This window comes from Mastomys coucha, unplaced genomic scaffold (assembly GCF_008632895.1).
Source record: "Mastomys coucha isolate ucsf_1 unplaced genomic scaffold, UCSF_Mcou_1 pScaffold7, whole genome shotgun sequence".
NCBI lineage: Eukaryota > Metazoa > Chordata > Mammalia > Rodentia > Muridae > Mastomys > Mastomys coucha.
In genome coordinates, this window is record NW_022196913.1 from 63,095,842 (window position 1) to 63,102,614 (window position 6,773).

The following is a 6,773-nucleotide window of genomic DNA, read 5'->3' on the forward strand; positions in this document are numbered from 1 at the left end:
GAATTATGTTTCCTGGAGAAGAGCACAGTGAACTTAATGGCAGATCAGAACTTTCAGACAGTTGTAACCCTGCCTGAGTTGCCCTAGAAGTCCGTTTTTAGTATGGGAATCAGAGCCTAATGGCTGGTGAATCCTACCTGATAAACATTCGTTTCCCTGCACCCCACATTGCCTAGTCTCTAACAGGCCTGGTTAGTATGCTCCTTACCTTTCAGGTGTTTAGGATGCAGGGCTCCCTTAGCTAAATATCACTAGTGTGACTTAATGTCTCCTGAGCAAATCTATTAGTAAATCCTTTATAACATCAATTTTATTTTATTATTTTTAAAGATTTATTTATTTTTACTTATATGAATACAGTGTAGCGGTCTTCAGACACACCAGAAGAGGGCATCAGATCTCATTACAGATAGTTGTGAGCCACCATGTGGTTGCTGGGAATTGAACTCGGAACCTCTGGAAGAACAGTCAGTGCTCTTAACTGCTGAGCCATCTCTCCAGCCCCATAACATTAGTTTTATTACCTTGAGTTTCTTCTATATTAATTAAGATTGTAATTAAGGTGGAAACCAGAGCCAAGGGCATCTCAGGATTAACTGAAACAGGATCTTCCAACCTCAAGGAAGTACTCCATTCCTTTAGCATCTTTGGACTGGAGATGTACCTGCGCTTCCTGGCTGAGGGCCACAGGCCATCCTGGCTCCTTCTCAGGCCCCTGTCAGGTCTCCTTTCCCATCAGATCAAGTATCCTATTGACAGGATAGGGAAGGAGAAGCAGCAGCAACACTTTGTGAGGACACAGGCCTGCACTGTGAGTCCTAATCCCTGCCATGACTCTCCAGCTCTCTCTGGGACAGAATTAAGAAGCGATTTTTGCCAGGCAGTGGTGGCGCACGTCTTTAATCCCAGCACTTGGGAGGCAGAGGCAGGCGGATTTCTGAGTTTGAGGCTAGCCTGGTCTACAGAGTGAGTTCCAGGACAGCCAGGGCTATAGAGAGAAACCCTGTCTTGGAAAAAAAAAAAAAGAAGCGATATTTGCTGTGACTAAATCACAAGATATGAAACTTCCTGCCACCCTGAAGAGGTTATAAGAGGACCATACTTTTGTTCTGAAGACTGGCGCAGGTGTTCTCAGGGACTTTAGAAAAGGTGCTCGGAAGGCTGTTGTGGAGGCTCCAGAGTGCCCCTCCTCCCTGCTCTGCCTATCATGGCCATTGCAGGGTGTGTGTGTATGTGTGTGTGTGTGTGTGTGTGTGTGTGTGTGTGTGTGTGTGTGTGCGTGTGTTTGCACATGCACATGTATGAATGCTCTCTTACCTTCTCACTCTTTTTTGTTATTGTGAAAGATTTATTTATTTTATGCTGTAGCTGTCTTCACACACACCAGGAGAATGCATCAGATCCCATTACAGATGGCTGTGAGCCACCATGTGGTTGTGGGAACTGAACTCAGGACTTCTGAAAGAGCAGTCACTGCTCTTAACCACTGAGCCATCTTTCCAGCCCACCTTCTCACTCTTACTAAAGCTCCTCTCCAGATTCGTGAGGGAGGTGTTGTGATCATAAAAAGAGAAAGAGCTGTAAGAATATGTTCTGGTGAGGTGTAGGGGAAGGGGGTGTCTCGGCGGACCCATGCCAAGGCATCCCCCCCCCAGGGACCAGACACACACTGGTATAGTATAGAAAAGTTTATTTAGGGCATGGGGAGGAGAGTTAAAAGGGTAGCAGAGGCAGAGAAAGGCAGAGAGGAGGAGAGAGTAGAGAAGCAGGGGATGGCCATGACCATGTGGAGAGAGGGGGGCAGGGAGTAGAGACAGAGGGGGAGCAGAGGAGCAAGAGGCAAGGTAGAGAAGCAGGAGTAAGAGAGAGAGGAGGGACAAGCAGCACGTTTTATAGCCGTTGCCAGGTAACTGGGGAGGAGCATACCTGGCTGCTGCCAGGTATCTGTGGGGGTGGAGTTTATACAGAATGCTAACATTCCCCTGTTTTGGTTTAGTTAAGAAAGAAAAAATTAGAAGGAGGTGATGGCGAAGCAGGAATAGGGTCGTCGTGATATCTGGCTGCTTCCTGCTGGCACTGGAGGCAATGTGTCTCTGGGGAACCTGGAGGGATTGGTATGGGGGATGTTTGTCGAGTCTTAGGAGAGTTGGCCGTCTCCTTGCTGTCCAGGGCCTGTGGAGCCATCTGAGGACAGGGCAGAAGCATCTGTGTCTGAGAGGAGATGGAGCCTCTGGAGGTTGCTTCTCTGGAGCTGTCCTGGGTGTAGCAAGCGCCTGGACTTGACAAGATGTTGAAACACATTATTATAGGTAGAGAATAAGATTTAGTACATTTGGGAGAAAGAAATTTTTTTCTTAAGATGTACAGTTGAAACCCAGAGGAACCCCACCCTCTGGAATAGTTAGTAAGTGGGAACTGTGGGCAGATGCACTTATCTGGATGGAGTCTATTTGGTCCATGAGAGGAGGATCTGAGGGGATGTTCTGTAGCTTATAAGTTTATAAAACAGATAACATGAGTTAACAACATGAGCATTCTTTAAGATGAGCCATTTGTGGAGCAGAAGGAACAAGATTAAAAAGTTGGATTGTATAGTGGAATGTTTTATTAGAGTTAGGCAAATCTATAGGAACTCAGATAATATTAGGACAGTGGTACAGCAAGAAGAGGAAATATGAAGCATTTAATTAATGGAAACATAGATTAGGTGAGGCAATAACAGATTATATCTGTGAGAGCTTTCTTCTAGCTGTCAATGTAGTCAGAAGTCTGAGAAATAAACAAAAATCTAGCAGTTATATGCCAGGTATATATTATTTTAAAAATGACAGAGTCCACTAGCCAACAGTTCTCTGTGGTCTCCATGGAAATTTGGACTGTCAGTCTGGCTTCCAAGAGCAGAAGATGCAGGGCTTGAGGCTGGTGAGATGGCTCAGCGGGTAGGAGCACTGACTGCTCTTCCGAAGGTCCTGAGTTCATATCCCAGCACCCACATGGTGGCTCACAACCACCCGTAATAAGATCTGATACCCTGACGCCCTCTTCTGGTGTATCTGAAGACAGCTACAGTGAATTATGCCAGAGCGAGCGGGGCTGGATGGAGCGGGGCCGGAGCTGTACACATAAGATAAATAAATCTTAAAAAAAAAAAAAAAAATACAAGAAATTGTTTAAAAAAAAAAAAGACGCAGGGCTTCTTCACTGTGGAATGGATACGTGTGACATGAGAAATGCTTACCTTTATTTTAGCCAAGTCATTTGACTCAAGAGTATCCAATTTGTCCACTGCGTATTTCAGTGATTATCATATCACAACCCAGGTAGCATCCTGTAGCTGCGTCCACATCTTCTGAGACCTCGTGGGAGAAACTTTAGAGGCTTTTGGGAATTCTGTCTGTCATAAACTTAATAGTTAACAAACTTCTGACAAGATTGAGCACTATATAGATTGGCTATAACTAATAGAATTTAATAGTAGTAGTCAAGACAGGATAGGAGTGAGAATCTTAAGTAACTTTGGCAGGTCATGTAGATAGAGAAAAGTACATTGTTATACTAGCAAAGAGACATATGGCTAGGACCAGAATAAGAAAGCTGGCAGCAGTGGCATAAAATCATGGTGACAGAAAATGAGTTTGTCCAGTTCAGGCCTGTGACACAAACTGAGCACACAGGCCTTGAGAACAGGGCAGGGGTGTGGAAGCACGGATAGGTAAATGCTAGGGCATAGAGGACTTTTTCCATTCACCAGACTGCTGGCAGTATTTGTAAAGACCCTTTAAAATAGTTGGATCTAGGGTGCCATTTTGAATTCCTATCTAGTTGATACTTAATCCAGATCTTATTGCAGAGATATATTAATTTTGATGCCTTCAAGTCAGGCGTTAGCTTCAAAGATTTGAGATTTTCCAGGAGACATCCCAGTGGGGTGCCTGGAGGTACGGTCGAAGACATTCTGACACACATTGGCGGGTAGTTGGACTATTCGTATCAGCGTCCTGAGAACAGTCCAAAAACAACAAAAAACAAACAAACAAACAAACAAAAAAGCTGGGTAGTGGTGGCGCACGACTTTAACCCTAGCACTTGGAAGAAAGAGATAGGCAGATTTCTGAGTTCGAAGCCAGCCTGGTCTACAGAGTGAGTTCCAGGACAACCAGGGCTATACAGAGAAACCCTGTCTTGAAAACCAAAAAATAAAAAAATAATAAACAAAAAAATCAGCCAGGCTAGTGGCCCAAGTCGTCACAAGGGTCCCCTAGTGGCTTACCTAGTAAGCCCCAGGCTTATTGCAGAAAGCGCTCTACCTCAGTACCGAGGAATTGGGAAGGCTGCAAGAGCCTGGAAGAGGGAGGAAGGGAAAGGTCAACCAACGGTAGATGTCCTAAGTCGTATGTCAGCTGGAAGACTGATCATAAGGGCCATGGCTGTGAAGTGCCAACCCATGCCCCCCAGAAAAGAGTTGGTCAGACTCTGTCTGGGAAATCAGGGACCCTCTTGTTGACTGGAAAAACTCTTATCAATCAATATACAGGTGTATGTTTGTGAGCTTCCGCAGGCTGGTAGCAGGAAATGTGGAACTGAGTGGGCTCATCTGACTGCGTCAAATCTAACAGACAGGGCCTCTGGCACAGGGCCTCTGGCAGGACGTAAGGGGCAGGGACCCACTCTTCAGGCTGAGAACCAGAAGCGGAGCTAAGGAGCAGAGGGGGGAGGGCATCAAGTGAAAAGAAAGGGACAATTAAACAAACATTATAACAGGACTCCAGCCAGTGCCGAGGCTGAAGCCGCTTTAATTTTCCCAGCCAGCTTTTCTACCATTCTAGGTACCAGCAGAGAATAGGGGCAGTTCTCAGATCAAAGACAAAGTGATTAAACAAGGCAATGAACAAAGAGATCACACCAGGTAGTAATCAACACAATAAACAAAGTGCCAAAGTCACTGGGTCTGGGGGCTTACCAGGATTACCAAGACAAGAGGGAAGTCACACATTCCTTGGCTGTGTTCACCTTGATCCTTGTATTAGCCCAAATGTGAATATTGCTATCTGAGCCTACTTTCTTGAGCCCAGTGACAGGTACTTGCCAAATTTCTTAAGCGGTACCAAAAGCTCTCTATATTGGCAGGGGAAGAGAGGGCAGCAAGTAGGGTCTCCAGCAGGCAGGTGAACCGACTGAACTAGTCTGCAGCGGGTTGCAAATGAGGGAGGCAGGAAGGGAGCCCTGGCGCTGCTGAGCCAGAGACCAGCAGCTTGGAGTTCTCAGCCGCAAGAAGGAAACTGTCTCTAAGGAGAGGGGAAATCTCACCCAAGGGGAAAAGTTTTAAAACAAGAGTCAGTGAAAAACTGAATGTCTTCCATCCTTAAGGACATCACAGGGGTAGCTCTGAGCTCAAGAACTTTCCCCTGGGGTCATGGAGATGGGAAAGGATGGGGGCTTATGGGATCCTGGGCTAAGGAGTGTGGATCTCTTATGGTAGCTGAGGTGGAATGCAAGCCTGCAGTTTCAAGACCCAAATCACGGCACCAATGTTGTGATCATAAAAAGAGAAAGAGCTGTAAGAATATGTTCTGGTGAGGTGTGGGGAAAGGGGGTGTCTCGGCGGACCCATGCCAAGGCATCCCCTACCCCTGAGGGACCAGACACACACTGGTATAGTATAGAATAGTTTATTTATGGCATGGGGAGGAGAGTTAAGAGGGTAGCAAGAGGCAGAGAAAGGCAGAGAGGAGAGAGGAGAGAAGTAGGGGATGGCCATGACCACGTGGAGAGAGGGGGAAAGGGAATGGAGAGAGAGGGGAACAAAGGGGAAAGAGGCAAGGGAGAGAGCAGGAGTAAGAGAGAGAGGAGGGGCCAAGCAGCCCCTTTTATAGGGCCAAGCCTACCTGGCCGTTGCCAGGTAACCATGCGGAGGAGCATACCTGGCTGCTGCCCGGAATCTGTGGGGGTGCAGTTTATACAGAATGCTAACAGGAAGTCCACCCTTCTCCTTAAGGCCCCATCATGTTTGGCTCTCCCGGTATTGTATAGTTGAGTCTAACCCTCTCTTTCTTCCCTACTTCAGGTTTCTATTGCTGGGATGTGACACAATGACCACAGCAACTCTTATAAATGAAAACATGTAACTGGTGGCTAGCTACAGTTCAAAGGTTTAGTCCATTGTCATCATGCTGGGAAGTGTGGCATGCAGGGAGACTGGGTGCTACAGAGCAGCTGAGAGTTCTACATCTGAATAGGCAGGAAGCAGGAAGAGAGAGTGACACTGGGCCTGGCTTGAGCATCTGAGACCTCAAAACCTGACCCAACCTGATACATTTTCTCCAACAAGGCCACACCCACTCCAACAAGGCCACACCCACTCCGATAAGGCTACGCCCACATTAATGATGCCGTATGTCCTAGTCCTTTCAAGTAATGCCACTCCTATTTGCCTTTGGGAGCCATTTTCATTCATACCACTATAGCCTCCATATGTATAGCTATGTCTAATACATTGTAGATTTAATCTTTCCCTTTATATATGGTAGAGTTGTGTCTAATCCTCCTCTCCAGGAATGGTATACTTTTGTCTAACACTTCCTTCCATATATTATACACTTGTGTTGAATGCTCCCCTCCAACATGGAGGCCCAGTTCTGGCCCTGAGGCCCTCTCATTATAATAAGCCTCACTGATGGGAGTTGTGTGAGCTTTTTTTCTTGAGCAACATCTCACGTTCTTCCTCCTCCTCCTCCTCCTCTTCCTCCTCCTCCTCCTTCTCCTCCTCCTCCTCC